Raw genomic sequence first — 23,845 nt, forward strand, 5'->3', positions numbered from 1 at the left:
CTTTTATGATTGTAGGTTACCTTCATGCTCTCTAGGCGTGGTAGATACTAAAAGAACACTTCTTTATCTTATGGATGCTTTTGTGCTTTCATGGAAGTTCCCATGCTGGGCCCATCCATTTATAATTTATCAGACTTAAACAGTGATGATGGCATCTCAGCTCTAGTTTTGCAGGAGTCTCCAATGAGTTTTCAATTTCAGGAAATTCTCTTTGCCAAGAGAAACAGCAGCTTCAGGGTAGCTTGCGCTCCTACTTGCCCTGCATTTAATGAGTGGGAAACATTCACTTCTCGTCCTCGTTTCCAGATAACACTGCATTTTCCTCCCTAGTTTATTACAGATCCCTTGGCCTTCTCAGGAAGATATCAGTCTTATCTGCCCCTCTGAGCAATAATTTTGAAGCTCTTTTTACTCACAACACTTAACTTAGATAATGGAAGCTCAGACTTTCACTTTACCAAGTCACGGCTCTCTACCAACATCTTTAACAAGTTCTTGTTATAAACTCTCTCTGTGAATTAAAAAAAAAAAATTAGACTTTTGACATCTGCCATTTGGGAGGTTATTAGGTTTTGTTTGTTAGATCATAAATGTTCAAACCTTAAAAATATGAAAGTAAATATTCATATAATAGTGTGTGGAAGAAGACAGGCGAGATGCAGGAAAGAATGAGGGAGATAATATTCTTATCATAAAATGAGATATAGAAAGCTACAAGAAAGAAGAAATGGAGGTTTATAATAGTTGCAAAGCTGACCACTTACGAGCTACTGTTAATGATATAGCTATCAACATCCAGAGGAAGATAAATGAGATGTGTAAGTTTTTTCAACTAAATAGCCATCCTTTGTACTGGGAAGAAGATAGATTTTGTCCAAAGTGGATAAACCAAGCAATAGACACATACATAAAATAAAAGATTTATTTGTTTAGATTATATAATCACGATCACATAAGGAAATCATTTTGATTCCTTCATTCTGTAAGTATTTATACCCACTTTTAAAAAGTTTAGACTTTATCAAAATAACACATACATGTATATTATTGAAGCAATCTAAATAAATAAAATAAATATTACTATGGAGTGAATGTTATTTTCATCTCAAAATTCATGTGTTGAAGTCCTAAACTTCAGTGTGATGGTATATGAAGGTGAGGTCTTCAGAAGACAATAGGTTCCTATTAAGTCAGCAGGGTACAGCATCAATGATGGAATTAGTGTCCTTTAAAGAAAAGGAACACACTGGAGCCCTGTGTCTTTCCACCAAGGAAGGTTACACACACAAAAAAAAAATCAATTATCTACAGACCAATTGAGAGTCCTTACCAGATACCAAATCTGGTAGCTTCTTCATCTTAGACCACCCCCCAGCCTCCAGAAACAAATATTGTTTAAACACACTTTTTGCTATTTTTGTCATAGAATCTGAAACTAAGAAACTCATCTCTTTAAAGACAAACCATCATTAATTTTTTTAGAGTAAAACTTGACCTGCTTGTCAAGAGTTAAAATAGCTATTTATTTCACTAATATGCAAAACTCTATTTAAATGTGATAGGAAAAAAAAAGAACAATTCAAAAGCAAACTTGGTAAAACCCTGAATGATAAACTTGCACAAAGCTACCTACAGTAATGCCACAGGTTCTGAAATGAATTGCCCTAACATTATCACGTTGGGTTTAATACAGAGTTAAATTTGCAGTTTTATGAGTCATCTGATCAAAGCCCTGAGATTTCTGGGGACATGTGGTGACAGAACATGTGACCTAAAGTCCTTGTTGGCGGCACAACTACATTCCTTATCTTCCAGAAATTTTGACAAACTGCCTAGTGCTGATTTATAAGCAGCAAAATCTGAGAAAAGCAGCATGGCTGAGTGGTGCCACCAACAAGACCTGCAGACCAGCCAGTTCCATGTTCAAGAAGGAAAATGGTACTATCTGTCTTAGAGAATCAACACCCACAGCTCTAAGGTCTGTAGATAGATCTTGATCCACTAGTTGAAATGTGTCTTTTGGAATGTTTCTAATTGTGCCTTCTGGGTGGGGAAATACTCTACGAATTCTTTATTTTCTGACCTAACACTCCACCCCAAACCACATTTTTTTTCTTTTTTTAAGTTGAACTGTTTTCTTGATGGAGAAGGTTAAAATGATGGTTGAAATGAGGGCATCTCCTTGGAGTGGGTAATGAGACCCAGACTCTTTCTCTCTCTTTTGCTACTCTCCCCACCAAGACATGCTGCTTCTCCATAGGCTTAAAAGCAACCGGCCAACTGAGTGTAAACCAAAACTGTGAGCCAAAGTACACCTTCTCTCATTATCAGTTGATTACCTCAGTTATTTATTATAGTGAGAGAAAATGATTAACACAGGCATCCAAGACTTAATCAAGGAAAGAGAGAGAAGGAAAGCTATTAGGCAGTAACATCTTGGCTATAAATTTATATCATCTTAGATTTGCATTCTGAAAAAGTAATCATATGAAAAAACACACTGCATATTTACTCCTGGCTTAATGAAATTAAGGAACTATGTAGCTGTATTATAAACCCCTACCCTAGACTATAAATAATACTTTCATTTAGAAAGTCCTTGATAAACCAAGGACTATGTCTAACTCTTCTTTTATAATTTAATCTATGTGTTATATGAATACAATTATGCAGTTAATAAAATGTATAGTATGTATATATATATATATATATATATATATATATATATATATATATATTTCCCTTCACAATCTGCTAATAAGTCTTATTTCTTTGTACATAGTAATGCTCTAAGCCAGGCAAGGTGACATATATCTGTAGATCCAGCTACTTGGGAGTCTGAGGAAGAGGGATAGCTTGAACCCAAGAATTTGAGGCCAGTCTGAGCAGCATAGTGAGACCCTGTCTCAAAAGAATAACAACAACAATAATAATGACTTTAAAAAATTATCAGTGCCTTATAATTTTGCATAATAGTGGGAATAATAATGCTTTGAGCAGTATTCTTTCTTACTGTGAAATTCTCAGTGATATAACCATTTGGATGTACAGCTTAGTCACAGGCTAATGACTATCCCCTGGGTTGCATTGTGATTAATATATCAAAACACTTGTATTCATCCTATACAGCAAAAGGTGTCATGGTAAAACATTTCCTTAACATGGAGTGAATGTGAGATTTGGAGAATATTAGATCAGGGCAGTAGCCAGAGGACTAAGGATGATGTGGTTTCACCTGAAAACAACCTTCACACATGAACTCCCAGGACACCATTAGAGGAAAGCATGAACACATAGTTTTATTCTAACATAAATCAAAAGTGACTAAGCATTGTATTCCGATTTCCCCTAAATTAAATTTATCTTGGAATGGAGACAAAACAGAGATGAATTGCAATTGAAGAACATTTTTCATCATATTCTAAACATGTGTAAACAAAAAATAAAGCTGAAAATCTATATGCCCTTTCACCCAGTCTCAGGGAGCCACCTCACTGAAACCATTTGCTACTACATGGAAAATAACCAAAGTGGATTAGGCCCGCGGAACAAAAGAAGTGACATTATAAACTCAAGTCACAAGCAACAAGATCCCATAGGGAGTAAATTCCTTAAAAGGAACTTTCAAAATCCCTTTGTTCTAGGTTTATCAGCTTAAGGGGCTTAATTTCACAAAGCTTTAGAAAGGAAGAACACTGTGGTACACACTTCGATAAGTTCAGGTCTCCTAATCCTTCTAAATTGCTCTGTCTTGTTTAGAAAAGATCTGCTTACAACCATCTTTGTGCAAGTGTAAACACAAGAGCTCTCAGATCATTCTTTGTGCTTCAGATCTGCCAGACATCATTCATGTCTCATTTTACAGGCAAACCCTTAGCACCACCACAGGCTTCTGAAGAAAACCAAACCGTAAGGCAAGGCTCATGTACAAATCTTTGCATGTCTGGGCTTCCCTATAAGGGCATTGGGTTTTATTCCCATCACAATTCTTGTTTACAACTTTCTGAATTTATAGCCACCCTCTTAGACATCTGCAGTCATCACTTTTTCTCTCTTTTCTAAGGACAAGCACAATTTTCTATTTAGGACATCAAGCAGGTATTTTCTCCTACAAAACCTTAAAGGGAGATTCCCACCCCCCCCCCTGTGTTTTTACCATTGAAATAACTCAAATGTAAGATTCTAATGCTGTCAACAGGATTAGTATGAATTTCTTTGACACTAAAACTTTAATATTTCTGGAAAGTTCCATTAGCTGCATGTCAGGCAAACAGGGCTCTAAACCCACAAAAAAATTATTTATTCACTATTGACTGATAGTCTATCTCTCCATTTTCTTTGTATTTCATAGCATCACAGACTTTAAAAGTCGGGAGCAATCTTAGGGTCTCATCCAATTCAATACTCTCATTTTAGAGAGAGGATCTCATACCCAAAATCACTAATTTAATGCACCCTCCCCACTCCAGAAGCACTAACTTCTCTTCTGATCTTCTCATTTCAGTGTACTTATTGCTCTCTCCACTGTACTATGACCCAGATTCCCAGCCAACATCTAATGACAGGGTTCCTATCACAAGCACATTGTAAGGTTCACACAAAATATTTGACCTGGAAGTATTTGGAAAAACAGTAAACATAACCAAAATGTGAGCTGTTGTATATGTTAATCTTAATAATAGCTGCAAGATGAAAGCTCAGATATGTCCTTTAGAAATTGCTTTCAGATTTTATAATAATGTATTATCAAGAAAGAGATTCCATTTCATATCTATCACTGGCAAAATTCTCTCTCTCTCTTTCCCTTCTTCCCTTCCTCCCTCACTTCCTCTCTCCCTCCCTCTCTCCCTCCCTCCTTCTCTCCCTCCCTCCCTCCTTAATATAAACTTGAAAAACTATGCAGTAGCTTAAAACATTTTTTTGACTTTGCCTCTATTATGATACTGACATGTAAACTTTTTGTAGTGGACTGAATTGTGTGTCCCTAAAGTTTATATCCCAAAGCTCTAACCTTCCGTGTGCTTGTATTTGGAGGTAAGGTTTTCAGGAGGCAATTAACTAAGGTTAAATAACATGATAAGGAGGGGGCCCAGTATGACTGGTGACCCTATAAGAAGAGGACAGAAAGACTTCTCTCTCTACACAAAAGTCATATAAGCCTACAGCAAGATGGCAGCCATCTGTGAGCTGAGAAAAGTCCCTCACCATAAGCTCAGCTGAACATTGATCTTGGACTTCTGGCTTCCAGAAGTGAGAGAATACATTTTTGTTGTTTACATCCCAAGTCTATGGTATTTTATTGCCTAAAATGTTACCTATTTTATTACTTTATTAGCCTAAGCTGCCTAATGTACCACTTCAGAGTAAACAACAGAAAAATATCATTTAAGAAACACCACATGGAAAAGTATGAACTTTATATTGATAACAATCAGGAAATATTTTAAAAGTCAGCTGTGTATGTTTATTGTGACTAGTCTTTCCCACATCACTCCCTGACACATCTGGCTGTTAAAGTCGCCAACATGACACTCAGCAACAATAGGAAAAACAACAACAAGCCAATCAGATCCTTAACATCATGATAACATCCCACTGAAAAATGCAGCATGCTTTATTCCAGGGCAATAAAAAATGTTGTGGTGTTTTGCTTATTTCTAAAAATATAATAGTCCTACAAAAAAAGGAAATAATTCATCCTTTCATTGGAAAAAAAAACAAAAATATCTTCAAAGAGCAAAATCTTTGTGACTTGCTTCCTCCCATTGGTGAACTCTGGGCTGATCCCTACTTGGAGCTGGTGACAGGATGCCACAATACTCAAGTTCTTTCACCCAGTACCAAGCATTTTAACAGCTGAAACTGCATGGGTACTAATTATTTTCAAGGAGTTCTTTCACCTTCCTTTCCAGCTTTTAGTTTCAACAATTATTTTCTTTTCTTTCCCTTTTTTCCCCCAATATTGTTTTTCTCTTTTATGTTGCCAGAAGAAGCCAGGCTTTTTTTTTTCCAAAGATTAGATTACCAGCCAGTGACTTTCCTTTGTTGAAAGGACGAGCTTTCTAACAAAGGAGGTGCCTTTCTGGGTAAAGCAAGATGCATTAAAACAGTGGGTCACAAGTCTTAGATAAAGTAATTCTTCATAAACCTAAGCAACTTTGTGAGCTTTCCGGATATTGGTACTAATTTCAGTCTTTCTTTCTAAAAACATAACAAAACAACAGTGAGGAAGAAAAAAGGCACACTTACCTTCCAAACAACAATCTCAATAATGAGTTTCTTTGTTTGAAATTCAAAATAACTACCCACTATGTTATTTATTGGGGGGAAAAAAAGAACATATTTCTATTGATGTGATGGTTTGGATGTGAGGCATCCCTCAAAATTGCATGTATGAGACAATGCAAGAAGGTTTTGAGGAGAAATGATTGAGAATTAATCAGTTGGTGGGATTAATTGAATGGTAATTGAAAGTGGGTAGGTTGTGGCTGGAGGAGGGGGGCATTGAGGGTGTGGCTTTCAAGTATATACTTGTATCTGGCAAGTGGAGTCTCTCTCTCTCTGCTTCCTAATCATCATGTGAACAGCTTCCCTCTGCCACACTCTTCCTGCCTCAGCTTCAGCTCTGAATAACCTTTTTCTCCTCTACAGGTGTTCTGGTCAGACCCCTTAGTCACAGCTGCAAAAAAAAAAAAAAAAAAAAAAGCTGACTAAAATAATTGGGCATCAAATAAACTGAGTAATCTTCATATTCACACCTCACTGATTACACTTTTTATTATTTTCATGAGTTTAAATTAAGAAGCAAGGTATAAGGCTGGGGTTGTGGCTCAGCGGCAGAGAGCTCCCCTAGCATGTGTGAAGCCCTGGGTTTGATCCTCAGCACCACATAGAAAAATAAATAAATAAAATAAAGGTATTGTTTCCAACTACAATTAAACAATAAAATATTTCAAAAAAAATATCGACAATTTAGAATCCCCTGAATAGTTTTCTCCATTCATTTATTGAGGTACAGAAATATTCAAGGTTATTTCCATTCACATTGAAGAGCAAGTGTTCCTAAATTAATGCAGCTCCAAAGCTATTTTGTATACATTGTTATTGCTTTGTCTGGACTTGATTTGGAAAAAGAACTGTGGAATATTAAGAAAAAAATTTAAAAGGATACAAAGGATTCATACCAATCCTGAGACCTAATTCGAGCAGAAAACAGCTCACTCCAGGTCCTGCCTCAGAGGAACAAAGATGCCTACTAACTGCTACATTGTCTCATGACCTACTTTGGTAGGATGCATGACTTCCTCTTTCCAGCCTATGTCAGCACCCTTGGTTCCCACTGCCCCAACTGAGTCAAAAATGTATCCCTTATCACCAACCTCAGCCTCCAGTGAAAACAGCTTAAGACCATTAGTACCTGTTTTGTGTATGGTGAAGGCCAACTTCAAGATGAAAAATGTCCAGTAGATCCAAAGCCAATCAATCAGATTAGTGCAGTAAGAGAGCAGGCTCTAGGACTCAAGTTAATTTTTTTTTAAAGTCTCTTATATTTGAATACATTATTTGGAGCTTTATACTTATAAGAATTTGGGAGAAACTAGTAATAGACACATGCAAAACTAGACAAATAAAACAAGCAAGAAAATTTAAGAAAAAATAAAATTATGACTCGTGAAAATAACATTTAAATAAACATATAATGATTAATTTTGGACTTTTCAGATTATGATACATTTATGGTGGGATAAGGGTTGGGGGTAAAATATTTGTCTGTGTTTGGAAAACAGAGTGAATTGGGGGACCTATTTTCCATATTAGGAAGTAAATAATATTACTGTAGATGAAAACTCAAAAAATAGTAGTATAAACATGTTGTATAGGGGTATGGAAAATGGTATTAGGAAGAACGGCTAGAATACATGGAAGTGACTACATCTGGGAAATGGGAATTATTGGGAACCAAGTTTGTAGCAGAGAAATTCCAATTTTCATAAATTTTAAAAGTTCTTTTTATTACAAACACTAATAAACCATTTGACTTTTGGCATCACACATATTTTTTAAATCTTTTTTTTCAAAGTAGATTAAGATGGGTAATTCTTACAAGACTTTGAGATGGAAAGGAATGTGGAGTGTTCCTGCACTAATAGCTCCTGGTGGGAAATAGTGGACTAGGAGCAGAATAAGAAGAGAGGGTTATAGATCCAATACTGGGTCTGGCAGGCATGGTCTCCAAGGCACATGAAGATTTAGCAATTTGCATTGACAATAATGAGATATTCACCTAAGTTCTGAAAGAAACCTAAAACGTATATCCTTATAATATGTTAATCAGTTAAGATAATTATATTAGAAACATTTAAAAATAAATGAAAACTAGATATTCTTTTAGAGAGTATCTGATATTCTTAGCTGGCTTAGAAGCACCCCCCCAAAAAAAAAAAGTGAAAAATAGAAACTTCAGATTCAATATTCTATCATGTGCAAATTGACTAAGTAAACCTGGAGTGAAAAAATGAGATTTGATCATCTTGTTTTCATAATAGTATTTAATACTAAATAATATTACAAAATTGAAATTCATAAATATATTATTTAATACATATACAACCTAAATTTATGTCAAATCAGTCATTTTCATTTCATGACTTATATAGTCTAATATATTTATATAGTAATTTTATTAAATGAGTTCCATAATGGTATGTCTGTTATTTATTATACAGAGTGAAGTCTACTAAAGCCCTAAAACTATCTTGATCCTGCTCTATATGTACACAAAAAAAGTACTTCAAGAAAAATGTTAGTAAAAATATTCAAATGTATACATATATACATACTCATATTTATAAACAATCTTTCCAATTTGTAAGTATAGTAAAAAACTAACTTAATTCAAATTTTATATTGCACATATAAAAATTTCAGACAAAGTCATCAAGTATGTTTGTTCTTGTCCTCATTACCTGAGTTCTTAATTCAAAACTAGAGTAATAGAAAAATAAACCATGTATTCTGTAACATCCTCCTTTGTTGTAATTTCTCACAGCTATTTTCTGATTCTCCTCTTCTGAAGATCAAACTTTAAGCAAATAAAAATCATTGAACTAATTCCTTTAGGGGACCCAAGAGAGGGTGGGAGCAAACCCTCCACACTGGGTATTGTTTATGAAGTCCCTTCCTCTTCATTGCCTATGCTTTTGCTGTTGTCAGCGTTCTCCCTGGGTCATAAGCTCCAACTTCCACAGATTACACATTAAGCAAATATATTCTTTGTGGGAGCAGTTAATGCTGTGGGAAGAGAATTCTTGGAAGCACAGTCCAGAGGCAGCCTGATTTCACAGAGGTAGTAAATATCATTGAAACAATGGTTGACATTGGCCAAGCTCCACCATAAGGAGGCACATGATCACGGGACAACCCAAGGGGAAGTGAATATAAAAAGGCAAAACCTAGGAATCAGTCATGGAAGGAAAAGGGAAAAGATTGCCAAGAAATCCAGGCATACAAACAAATGAGTAATGTTTGTCATTGGTTGTTCAGTTGCACATGTGTGTTTTCTGGGGCGGGGGTGGGGGGGAGGGGTTGTATCTTAAAAACTCAGAAAGTAATTTATGAAATAAAAAGAAGTTTAAAGTTTATTATCTTGGAATTTAAACCCTAGAAACATACTTTCACTTTTTTTGAGATGTTTATTCTCAGTTTGCTTTGTAAAGTATTACTTTACAGAATTCACAAATAGCAAAGCGTTCACACAATTAAGCCTTAGTATTTTTACAAAGTTAGTCTTACTGAATTCCCTCAACCTAGGTGGATTTTTATACCTCATTAAATAGTTCCCTGTGCTCTCAGAGCAACAATAAACTGATCAAGAGGCAAGAGGGTCACCATTTTTTTTTCACTCAAACTTAATGAAAATTTTTTCCTCTTCCAATCATAACCTCTTTGACAAGTTAACAGTCTTTGAATATTATAAGCAGTGCTTTTCTAAGTGTCTACTTTGAAAATTCCCAGTATATGCTACCATTCTTAACACATCTTATATCCAGTGTTACCAAAACCTATGTTTCCCTTGGCTTCAGTCTTTTTCAGCCATTAAATGGTCTTGAAAATTTTATTGTAAATTTCCACATATTATGAATCAATAATTGTTCATATAAAGTGTTTGAAATCCACCATGTCCTATCTAATCAAACTTCCCCAATTTCTCTATGCTTCCTTTCCTGTGTTTCCAACTATATAAATATCTCAACCAACAGATGGCAAATGGAAGCACCAATGATCACAGAAATCAATCCAAAGCTTTTAAGCATGAAATGGCCCTGAGGCAAGTAGCAGAAGGAATAAAGAAGGAAAGCTTGAATATTTACAAAGAAAAGGAAGGACTGCCTGTCCTTTCATGTAGTTTGGAAAGCCATTCATAAAACTTGACCATTAAAATTGACCAATTCATTTCATACTTTAAATCACATTAATGAGTCACATTGAAAGAGGCACTGGGCTTTTTTGGTACTCAATATGAAATAACACGTAACTGATATAATCTTTTTTAATGCTATTTGTTTTCATTGGAAAAGAGACCTACACATCCTTTGACTTTAAAGAATTTCTGTATGTTCTTATACTATAACCTACCATGTAGGCTCTTGTTTTTTAATGTTTTTGATATGAAATGTTCTTGGTCTTTGGATTCTTCACAACTGTTAAAGAAAACGTTGTGATGCAATCCTAAAACATGACCACTTCCTGGTATTTTATCTCAATAATTATTCATCTCACATGATTCTGTTATTAATATATGACTATGAAGAAAAAATTTTGAACATTCATACTGATACATTTTAAATGGATTCCAGTGTCATTTAAGCTGGATATAATGGATGATTAGAGAGGAATTAATGTCATTTTAATTTTTATTTATTTATTTTTTGATTCTTCACAATGAAGTCTAGAAGAAAATAAAAGTTATATTAAAACAACATATAAAAATTGGGAACAAACTAAGTTTCTGTTCACAGGAAACGAAGTGTTAGCATCTGACATCAATATTGACTTTTCTTTGTTGTACCTCTTTATTGCTCTTTATTCTAAATAGTAGATGAAGTCTTTTTTCTGTTCAAATTCCATCCTCTAAAACTGCAAAGAAAATGTGATGACAAGTGTGTTTACTTATAAGAGGTTGTAAGCATTACAGTCCAATGTTGATGGTAGCATAACACGTGGGAATGCGCTGGATCCTGGTGCTCCAGACCTTGGCTGGAGACCTGGCCAGCACCAGGAACCGTGCTGTAAGGGGGGCATGCTAAGAAAAAAAAAGGAAAGAAAGAGAAAGAAAACAGTCTAACAATGGAAATTATGTGAAGTTAGAAAAGTGTTCTGAACATAAGATAAGGTTAAAGTTCCTGATGTAGCCTGAAGGGAGGTTTATGATACAGAAGATCCAAAAAGACCAAAGTCTTCAAGAGGTTAACTCTGAGAAGAGAGGAAACAAAAGCAAGCCACCAAAATGTAGGCTCTCTATTCACCTCACAGATTATTCCTTTTGCTGAGAGGAAGCTTTTCAGTTTGAATCATTCCCATTTAATGATTCTTGATTTTTAACTCTTGAGCTATAAGAGTCTTATTAAGGAAGTCAGGGTCTAATCCGACATGATGGAGATTAGGGCCTAATTTTTCTTCTATTAGACACAGGGTCTCTGGTTTAATTCCTAGGTCCTTGATCCACCATGAGTTGAGTTTTGTGCATGGTAAGAGATAGGGGTTTAATTTCATTTTGTTGCACATGGATTTCCAGTTCTCCCGGAACCATTTGTTGAAGAGGCTATCATTTCTCCAATGTATGTTTTTGGTGTCTTTGTCTACTATAAGATAACTGTATTTATGTAGGTTAGTCTCTGTGTCCTCTATTCTATACCATTGGTCTACAATTTTATTCTGGTGCCAATATCATGCTGTTTTTGTTACTATTGCTCTGTAGTATAGTTTAAGTGATGCCACCTGCTTTACTCTTCTTGCTAAGGATTGCTTTAGCTATTCTGGGTTTCTTATTTTTCCAGATGAATTTCATCACTTCTTTTTCTATTTCTATGAGGAATGTCATTAGGATTTTGATTGAAATTGCATTAAATCTGTATAGTGCTCTGGGTAGTATGGTCATTTTGACAATCTTAATTCTACCTATCCAAGAACAAGATAGATCTTTCCATCTTCTATGGTCTTCTTTAATTTCTTTCTTTAGCATTTTATAATTTTCATTGTAGAGGTTTTTCACCTCTACAATGAAAACTGTAGTCTATTGTAAATCTTCTCATTTTCCTTTCAGAGGATCTGTCACCGATATACAGAAATGCCTTTGATTCCAGTAAGAATGGTAGCTACTAAGAATACAAACAAAAATAAGTGTTGGCGTGGATGTGGGGGAAAAGGCACACTCATACACTGCTGGTGGGACTGCAAATTGGTGCAGCCAATATGGAAAGCAGTATGGAGATTCCTTAGAAAACTTGGAATGGAACCACCATTTGACCCAGCTATCCCACTCCTCAGTCTATACCCAAAGGACTTAAAAACAGCATACTACAGGGACACAGCCACATCAATGCTTATAGCAGCACAATTCACAATAGCTCAACTGTGGAACCAGACTAGATACCCATCAATTGATGAATGGGTAAAGAAAATGTGGTACATATACACAATGAAATACTATTCAGCATTAAAAGAGAATAATATCATGTCATTTACAGGTAAATGGATGGAGTTGGAGAACATAATGCTAAGTGAAGTAAACCAATCCCAAAAAAACAAATGCCGAATGTTTTCTCTGATATAAAGATGCTGATTCATAATGGGGTTGGGGGAGAGCATGGGAGAATTGGACAAACTCTAGGTAGAGCAAAGGGAAGGGAGGGGGCATGGAAGTAGGAAAGATGGTGGAATGAGATGGACATCATTACCCTAAGTACATTTATAAAGACATGAATGGTGTGACTCTACTTTGTGTACAACCAGAGATATGAAAAATTGTGTTCTATATGTATAACATGAATTGTGATGCATTCTGCTGTCATATATAACAAATTAGAATTTTTTTTTAAAAAAAGCATTTCACCAGAGAGTTCATACCATGAACTAAAACTCACATGGACAAGAGCTTCACTTATTCCAAAACTGAAAGAAGTCTAGTCTGATAAATAGAATCATGAGGGAGAACAGTCAGAAGTAATAAAGTAATAGGTTGTTTACTTCATGAGCAGCTGCTTTGTCCTGAATGTGATTGGCGGGTTTTAAGCAAAGCGGTATGTATTAACTTTCTACTTCTGTTTAAAAAATGAGTCCAAAATGTAGATATCTAACAACATTTATCACCTCACAATTTCTGTCATTCAGGAATGCAGTTGAAGTCAACTGAGGACACTCACTCAGGCTTTTCACAATGCTGTAATCAAGGCATTCACTAAGGGTGTAGCTATCTCAGGACTGGACTTGAGTGAGGTCCATTTCTAAGCTCACTTACTTTTGTTAGCAGGGTTCTGTTCCTTGTGGACTGTCACACTGAGTGTTAGCTGAAGGTCATACTCAGTTTTCTGCTGCCTGGACTTCTACATAAAGCGATTCACGGCATGGCAGATTGCTTCATCAGGAAACATATGGAGAAGAAAGAGAGAGAGAGGAAATGAAATTGAAGTCACAGTCTTTGGCAACCCAAGCTCAGAGTGATGTCCCATTACTACTGTCATGTTCTCTTCATTAGAAAATCAATATGTTCATGCAACTCTCAGGAAAGGAATTACATAATGGCCCGAATATCAACTGATGATGGGCTTTCTTAGAGGGTGCAAAATGTCATGATCTTATAATTTTAAAAAATTACTAATTCTTAGTGAATAATGGCATGTGGGGATCCAAAGGACAGTCAGGCAAACCGATTAGAAATAGCCTACAGAATTTGATGATACATTTGATATGGAAAGTTAGAGGAAAAGAATCCAAGAACTTCTATCATTAGTAACTGAGTTGATGATGATATATTTTTGGATGACAAATACAAGCATAAAGAAAGTCTTGCTTAACAATTTATTTATGAAAAACCAAAATATTGACTTTTTGCTTCAGAAATTTTGCTTATGTATCTACATATACATATAGGTGTGTGTGTAGTTAAGAATACACTACATATTTTTTTAATCTGATTTTATTTAAAGGATCAAGACACTGTAAACAACTAAAAATATGTATAACTTTTCCTAAAATTCTAATTTTACTCTTTTTAGTCACATAAGGAAGATGAATAGACATAAACTATCAAAAACCAGATTTTTTATATCCACATAAGAGTCTTCTTATAATATAATAAAATTTAATAAACTGATTCATAAAATAATAAGCTTCCTATTTCTAAAGGTGTTTAAACAGCATTTAAAAACCTACATGTCAGAGGAACCCTTTAAGAAGTAGAAACTGGATTAATTTATCTCTAAGTATTCACACATTTTCTGTTCAATAACTCCATTAAATATTTAACATAAGTATGGCAAAATATTAAATTATTATATAAGTCATAATATCTTTTGACGTCCTTAAGAAAATTTACCTTCATAAATCCTCTAAATATAGGTCATGGATTTTAATTGTAGGAGAAACAGTAGAATAACTTGATAACGTTATTCTAAGTTTCCTTTATGTTGTGTTTCATAGGATAGTGAAGTATGTTCTGATGGATCTCAGAACACTTATCACACATGCAGAGCATTGTGAGCCATAGTCCTTCAGAAGACTCTTAGCAGTTCTACTACCAAATTAATATATGTCAGGTCAGTGATCCATCCCACACTGAGTTCCCTTGTAAAATATTACTGAGGAATGGTAAGGCCATTTCCCAGAATGTAATAGACATAAAGGTCCAAAACGTCTGTGTTCATGCAACTTGAGAAGGTGAGAAATTTGACACAAGTAATGGAATGTATTAGCACCATGGCTAGATAGTCATACATCCTCATCTTCTAAAACATGAAAGAATAGGAATATGCTGGAACTGGTATTTATTTTTCTTTTTAAAATTATTTCAATTAATTTTGTTTTATTTTATCTTCTGTACTAATTTTTATTGAAATATAGCAGGCATAAGTTTAATACTGAAATTTCTCTTTACTGAGATTACTCCACATTTATTATTTTGAGGAGGTAGACATAGTATTTACAATGAGTCTTCCATCTTATGACAATGGCATGTCATTCATTTATTTGTCCTTTCTTCATTTATTTCAATAATTTTTATGTCATAAGTCTCTGAAGAGAAGTTTTTCATATTTATGATTGTACTTATTCATAGGCATTGGATGTTTTTGATACTACTATAAATGATATTATAAACATAACTAATATATGTGTATAAGAAAGAAGGTGCATGATTAGCCACCCAAGGTAACCACTGTTGTGACATTCAGCCTCATTGAGTAGTTGACAGGAAGAAGGGATTTTATATAAATGGAATCATCAAATATATAATCTATCATGTCTGACTTATTACTATCAATTTATAAAGCAACTCATCCATGTTCTTACCATGAAACAAGTCTCCAGTTGTGAAAGGAAATCTTTATTATTCTACCTTTCACATTGAGATCTTCAGTCCACATGTAATCTTCAATCCATCCATAATGAACTCCTATATATGGTGTGAGAAAAAGTTTAGCTCAATTTTTCTTCCCTTTGAATATCTAATTGACCCAGCCTCACTGAATGAAAATTTGAAGGTTATTTTTTTCCAAACAGATACTCAACTTATCCAGTATCATAACAGGAAATGTGAACCTTTCACTATTAAATTGTTTTAGCACTTTTGTGAGAAATGGTGTGATTGTTGATATGCATGTGCCATTTTGGATTTTAACTGATGTTTCACTGTATTATTTGTCTGATTCTGTCAATGCCACATAGTTTTACTATAACTTTATAATAAAACTTGATAGTGTAAGTTCTCCAAATGCATTCTTAAAGATTGTCTCCTATTCTTCGTTCTTTGACTTTCCACATACCAGAGACAGTTTTGATCTACACACATAATCACACATGTGTTAGGGTCTGTAAACAAGTCAGGATGGCACCTGGCATTTTGCCAGAGGGAGTGGTTTGTGAAGTAACGCCAGCGATCCATTAAGTGTGGAGATTCCTTATTGGTTGACTGCTGTATCTAGTTTATGTTAATTAAGATAAGCTGTGTGGAATGTATATATACCCCTCCTGTCCTACAATAAACGGCTCCCACTCCTGCTGTATCAATGTACACAAGTTGCTCGTCACCCCCAGGTTAGTTTGCTGCAGCCGGACTGCGGCACACACGTACACACCTCTGGAGGGAATTTGATGAAAATAATTGTGCATGTATTATTTGGGTGAATATTGTTTATACCTTTAAGTGATATGTTCTCTAGTCCTTACATATGGTACATTGTTTGTTTACTTAGTTTACTTCATTCAATAATGTTTACTAGATAATTTTATTTCTTAATGGTTTTGGGCATTTTATTACTCACAGAGTAATTTTCTGTGTGGAGATTTGGCACGTCTTTCATTTGATTTATTCCTAGGTATTTGAGATGATTGATGCTACTTTAAAGAATATTATTTGTGTATTTCATTTTGTATTTGTTAGTTGCAAACCCATCCAAAGTCAGCCAGCCAACAGAATAAAGAGAAAAAATGTAAATATATATAACTTGATTTTTGAAATGATTTATTAGAACACAATAATCAGTGGACACAACTTTATTAGTTCAATGAAATATCCCTCTATCATCAGTTTGCTGTGAGGTTTCTCAGAAAAATCAATATTGATACTATCTAAACAGATAAGCATGTTTTCCCTTTTATTTAATTAATGTGAATCACATTGATCAATTTACAAATATTATCATAGAACAAAGTCAGCTTTATGCATTATTAGATTAACTCTGCTGATATTTTGTTTTATATTTTTGTGCCTATGCCCTTGAAAAAAACTATAAGTGTCTTTGTACGAAACGTCCATGGTTTTGGCATGAACTTATGCTTATACATTAAAAAGTTTTGGGAAAAGCCGTGCACTTGGGTGTCTGTAGTTCTAGAAGAGCAGGAGATTGAGTCAGGAGGATGAATTGAGCCCAGGAGTTCAAGGACAGAGTAACAGAGCAAGACGCCTTTTCAAAGAAAGAGAGAGAGAGAAGGGAGGGAGGGAGGGAAATAACAGGAAAAAAAGGAAGGAAAGAAGTAAGGAAGGGAAGGAGGGAGGGAGGGATGTAGGAAAGAAGGAAGGGAAGAAGGAAGGATGGGAAAAAAGAAAAGGAAGACAAGATAAAATCAAATCACTCAATAAGTGTGGAAAGTATTCCCCCCACTTCCATTCTCAAAAGAGTTTGTGTGGTAATTGTAAGATCTGTCACCAACACTTTTGGGGAAAAATCACAAATGCAGTCATTTGGGTTTGGGAATTTTCTTAGTGGAGACTTTAATTTGTGGATTTGGTGGGTTTTTTTCATATTTTTTTTTATTGTCAATGGGCCTTTATTTTGTTTTTTACTTATATGTGGTGCTGAGAACCGAACCCAGTGCCTCACACATGCTAGGCAAGTGCTCTGCCACTGAGGTACAACCCCAGCCCTAGATTTGGTGTTTTAAAAGACGGAGAATAAAGAATATAGACACAGATAACAAGGAAATTTACATTTAATCTTTCATCTTATGTCAGCTTAGTAGGTTAAATGACAGTGGTCCTTTAATGTTTTTGCTATCTAAATTTACTTCCTGTGTCTCTCAGGTATGTATAGACAGCTTCTTTTACTTTCTTCAATAATCTGCACCATCTCTTTCTTAAAAAAAATAAAATAAAAGGAGTAAGTTTACTAAAAGGTTACAATTTTAATACTGTTTTCAAATAAGAAAATTGTGGCTTTATTTTCCTAAACTGTTATTTTCTGTTTCATTGATTCTTATTTTTACTTTTTATTATTTCTTTCCTTATATTTTAGTTAGCTCTTTTTACAACTTCTTCACATGGAAGTTTAGTCTATTGATTTTTCCGAATTTTCTTTGCTTCTGAATGATACCACTGATAGCTATACCTGCCTTCCTCTGTGCATGGCCACAGCAACATTTAAGAGATTTCTGTATGCCAATATGTTGTCATTATGTTTTAGTTCAAAATATTTTCTAATTATATAATTTCTTGTTTGGCATATGGATTATTTACAAATACTTACTTAGAAGATTATTGCTTAATCTTCAAAGTTCAGGGATTTTATTAGTTATCTTTCTGCTTTTGCTGCTGTTTTTATTTCCAGATAAACCACAGTGTTTTTGTTTTTTTTTCCATATAGATTTTCTCTTGATTTCATTTCCAAATCTTCTGAAGTTTCTTGAGACTTGCTTTATGTCTCAGCATTTGTCAACGTATTTGGGCAAATGTTCCATGTACATGCACACTTGAAAAAAATTCATTTTGCAGTTGTTGAGTGCAGTTTTATACACACACATCATATGTGTATATTTTGTGATATATAGATGCATATTATATATGCCATATATTATGCCAAATTGTTTAATTACGTAGTTTTAAATTCTTAGACCTAAACAGTACTTAATTTTTGTCTGTGTCATCCATCATTTACTGAATTGGCCATTTTTTAAGTCTCAAATTACTATCGTGAACCTTTTGTCCTTTTTTATCAGTTTTGAGCACATAGGATAACTTGTATACAAATTTAGGCCTTGCATATCTTTCTACTGAATAAATTTACTGATAACTACTTCCTCAAATATTTGACTGTTAATGTTGTAGTTACACAGCTCTATGTTGGTTACTGTTTTTCTTGCTTTTAATTTCAACTACTCTGTTCTTACATTAAAGACACATCTCATGGAAGAAGTAGTATAGCTATTTTAATTTTTAATCTAACTTTTACAATGAATATTGGCTAATGAATTTGGATTTATTGGTAAAACTTCACTATTTTTTTAAAGAGAGAGAGAGAGAGAGAATTTTAATATTTATTTTTTAGTTTTCGGCGGACACAACATCTTTGTATGTGGTGCTGAGTATCGAACCCGGTCGCACGCATGCCAGGCCAGCTGCTACCGCTTGAGCCACATCCCCAGCCCTAATTTTATAACTTATTTCATCAGTTCTTTGTGTCTTCTCACCTCTTGTAATATTTTTTAATTATTTTAATTTTTCCTTTTCTTTTCCTTTTTTTTAATTTGTTAGTAATACATTCTATTATTATCTTTTGTTGTTGTTAAGGTTCTTTTAAAAATTGTGTCAAAGTATAAGCAGAAAATTTGCCATTTTAACCATTTTTAGTGTATAGCTCAGTCGAGTTAAGTATATTCACATTGTTTTGCAGTTAGCATTAACATTCATTTCCAGAACTTACTTGCATCTCCCAAAACTGAAACTTCATGCCCATTAACACAGTAACACCCATTTTCACCTGCACTGGCAACTGCTCTGGGTATTTCATATAAGAAGTTACTGTAGTCTCTGTTCTTTGATGGCTGCTGTTTCACTTATCATAGTGCTTGCAGGATTCAATCATCAAAATTTCTTATTAAGGTTAAATAGTGTCTAATTGGTATCTATATATAACGTATATATAACATTTTGTTTATCTCTTCATTAATAGCCATTTGGGTTGCTTCCTTCTTTTGATTGTTAATGAACATGGATGTACAAATATCCATTCAAGGTCTTACTTTCACCTCTCTTCAGTGTATACCCAAAAAGTAGAATTGCTGGATTACATACTAATTCTGTTTAATTTTTTTTTTTTTTTTGAAGAATCATGATGCTATTTTCTATAGTGGCTTACCATTTTTTTCATTTTCACTAACAACACTCAAGAGTTTAAATTTCTCCACATCCTCATCAATAATTTTGTTTTTGTTTTCTGTTTTGGTTATAGCCATCTCATCACAGTGAAGTAGTATATCTTGTGGTCTTTGTTTAAATTTCCCTAATGATTAATGATGTTGAGCATCTTTGCATGTGTCATTGACAATCTGTATAACTTTTTAAGAGAAATTTCTATTTAAGTCCTTTAACCATTTTCAAAATCAGATTGTCCTGTTGTTTGGGGGTTATATCACTAGCCTTTTAACTTCTACAGGAGCTATTCAGTATGCATCCTTGCTTTACTTGATATCTAGCATTTTTTTCAATATCCTTGGCTTACTAGAGTTGACATGAAATTCAGACCTTCACCAATTTCAAGGCAATGCAAGAGCCTTTGGCATTTGTAATGCTATTATTGTACTCAACTTTTTCACTAGTCTAATGACTTTTAACTCTGCATCTATTTTAAAACACACAAATATTATTATTGTTGGGATGATTAGCTGGTTATCCCTTTAAGCAATCTATTTCCATTTAGACTTGCCCACTTATTTCCATTCCCCATTCTCTTCATTCCTTGTTGACCTACTATGCTTCTTTCTGGTAAAATTTTAATTATGCTTAAAGATTCCCTCTTCATAATTATTTATTATAGATGTAGAGCTGAAAATTTTTATTGTTTATCTGAAAATCTCTCTACTTCACTCTCAATTTAAAAGAATGTCTTATAACATATAGTATCTAGTTTGGCAATTTTTTAATTCTTAAAAAATGGTATTTCAGTCTTTTCTGTCTCTCATTGTTTCTATTGAAAAGATGAATATCTGCCGTATTTTTTCCCTTTGGAAGTAATTTATTCTTTAAACCTGCCTATTTTTAAGATTTTCTGTTTGTCTTGGTATTCAGTAATTTTAGTCTGATATGGATGAGTATAAGGTTTGTTTGTATTAATTGTTTGTGGTTTGAAAAAGTTTTCGAATCTGTGGCTCAAAGTCTAAAATTCCTTTTGAAAAATTCTATACCATTATCTCTTGTAATGTAATTTTGGTGTCATTCTCTTTTCTTTTGGTGACTACAATTATATGTATGTGATAACTTTTCATTTTAATCCATAAATTTTTAACTTTTTTCTTAGCATCATTTTATTTATTCAATTAAATAAAAGTTCACATTTGAAATTTTGAATAGATTCCAATTCTCTTTTCCTACCCTCAACTTTTTTATCCATTTTGTTTTGTTATTATTGTTGTTGTTTAGAACCAATGTTTAATCAAAGCCTAGAACAGTAGGCTTTTTCAATTCCTTAAGATTGAAAAAGAAGTAGTAAGCTGGAGACACAGAAGAGTGTATGTTATTGTTCTGGTTCAAGCTTGAAGGTTTAAGAAGCATAAGAAATTATGATAATAGTTTCAGTTCAAGCTCAAGGTCATGTCTAACTCCAAAGGCAGAAGACTATCTCAATTCAAAGATAGGCAGAGAGGAAAAATTCTTTCTTACCTAGCCTTTTATTCTATTCAGATCATCCACTCATGAGAGGAGTCTAACCCACACTGAGGAGGGCCTTCTGCTCTATTTAGTCTACCAATTCAGCTGTCAATCTCATCCAAAAACACCTTCCCAGACACAGCCAGTAAAAATGATTAACCAAACACCCAGCACCTCTTGACTCAGTAAAGTTGATGTCTACAATTAACAGACTCACCAAGGTTTCATTTGTTTAGAAAGAACTAGAACTGAAAAGTAAAACTGTTTTACACTTGTTTGCTTTGTCTTATTTTGATTTGTTTTTATCTCAAGGTTACCATGACACATTCTGAGGAGACAGTAAGGTGTTCATCTCTCTGACATCCAGATCCTATCTGTACGTGGAGCTCAGCTGCATTGTGCACTGCTAACTGGCCCATTGGTGCTAGATGAGAACCTTTGGCTGGGACATCATCAGTTTGTCATAGAATGTTCATATGAACCACAGGGACTGCTACCCTTTCTATTATGCCACTAAGTCTTCATGTTAATTCAATTAAGTATTCGTGTCTCTCTGCAAAACAAACCTGGAAATCTGTTTTCTAATTGATTAATGTATTTACCATAGATTTTAAAATGATAAGAGCAACCTGATACAGTAGTGCATACTGCCCAAACTGTAAGACAGTAAGACCCCCCTTAAGCATTGTGAATGGTGAAATAGTCAATAGTGAATCACCTTTTATAAATTACCTACTTCAAAATGGAAAGTATTTCATTAATCTTACATATATATTTAAACTTTAGAATAGTAATACTCTGTTGAAACTAAGGAAATTTCCACACTTGATAATGAAGATTCTTTATCTTATGGAAGATTTTATCTCAAGTTTGTTTCTAAAAATACGGTTGAGAGGATAAAATATTCCATGGTAAAATCACAATAAAATTTTCACATTAAAAATGACAGCTCCTATGTAAAACATTTCTGCAAGAATTCCAAAGCCTCTACTAAAATGTCAGGCATGTCTATAAAACCCTACTAGATATTTTTGGTATAACATAACATTACCTCAAGGAATTCCACAGGCTGTCCCTCCCCACATCTGTTAGCAAAGTTACTGTCAAACACAGCCATGAAATGTGGCTCTCAGACCTCCAACACTTTCAGTCAAAACTGATGATGTAAAATAGTCCTATAAAATTACAATTGTGTCTGCACTGAGGAGCTGGGGGTGCATTACTTTAATCTCCTTAATTGCTAGATGAAGAATTAGATTTAGAGGAGTGATGTGTTAAAGTCACATAGCTAGTTGACAGCAGATTTAGTTCCAAAACAATGCTATCCAAAGAACATTAAAAACTTTGCTCCAGATGTTTTTAACATAGAAGAAATTCATTCACTAAAAGTCTAGGAATATAAATGGTAGGGAGTTAAAAGAAGTAGAAACTATCCTGGAAGAGTCTACAACTGTTTGAATTTTACAAAACACCTAAAATATATCCATATCTCTTCTAGTTTTGTATTATTTATCAATTTTAAAGAGTGGAAATTCAGTCAAAATTAATAAGAGCCATTACATTATGGAAAGTACAGGGTCCAGATATTATCTTTTTACCTCCACAGCATACCCTCCAAAGCATACATGTATCTGAATTTTAGAAATAAATAATGGCAATGATTTCTTTCCTATATCCTTAATTGGATCAACTGGGAAAGAGTATGTGTGTGTAAGAAAGAGGAAGAGTTTGGGGGTGGGGGTAATTTTAGAAAGCCTATGAAACAGAATAAATGATGCCAGATTCCAAAATAGGCATGGGCAAATATAAAATACCATGAATTTTTACTAAATCCTATTCCAAGAAAAATAACTATTTCATTAATAAACTGTACTCTTGGGCACATTTTTTCTCATAACATAAACACCAAGATATAAATGAGGGCAGAACAGAAGTCATTAGCCATAGCTAGCCCACTAGCACAAAGAGACACCCATGACATTCACCCCTCCCTCCCTGGACTTTTGTTCCCAAGCCTGCTGGGTCCAAGCCTTAACATTCTGCTTTTTCCCCTCTAACTTACAAGCTTCAAAATAAGCACGAAAGTTGTTTTTTTGCAAACTTTTTCTGGTTAAAAATGACTCTTTCTTTTTCCTTCTTCTATTTAAAACTTCTTCTTTCATAATTCTGTGACTTTTCAGTAGATGTTAGGAAGCAAGCAATCTGGTTATGTAAGTTCAAATAAAGCTTATACAACTAGTAATTTGATCAACCTTTCCCAGATACAGCCTTAATATAAATGAAGGCTTTCTCCTTAGCTTGAATGAATACGTAATTTTCAGAGAATCTGAAGTACAGTATAGGTTAAGAACTAATTTACATACATAAAATCTGAAATGCTCCAAAATCCAAAACTTTTTGACTATCCACCTGATGTTGTACATGAAAAACCCCACACCCGACCTCAAGCAATGATTCATAGCCCAAAATGCAAACACACAAAAAAATTGTATA

The 23,845-nt window shown here is 34.1% G+C and overlaps 1 long non-coding RNA gene across 1 annotated transcript; it reads left to right on the top strand.

Moving 5' to 3' along the window:
• The first annotated feature begins 1,841 nt into the window (after positions 1–1,841).
• LOC124083794 (uncharacterized) lies at positions 1,842–22,298 on the top strand. The gene is made up of 2 exons (XR_006848910.1): positions 1,842–1,978; positions 21,665–22,298. It is a non-coding gene; the product is annotated as an uncharacterized LOC124083794 (long non-coding RNA).
• Positions 22,299–23,845: the final 1,547 nt, after the last annotated feature.

This window comes from Marmota monax, unplaced genomic scaffold (assembly GCF_021218885.2).
Source record: "Marmota monax isolate L192 unplaced genomic scaffold, Marmota_monax_Labrador192_F-V1.1 WCK01_AAM20220418_F8-fsc00016, whole genome shotgun sequence".
Taxonomy (NCBI): Eukaryota; Metazoa; Chordata; class Mammalia; order Rodentia; family Sciuridae; genus Marmota; species Marmota monax.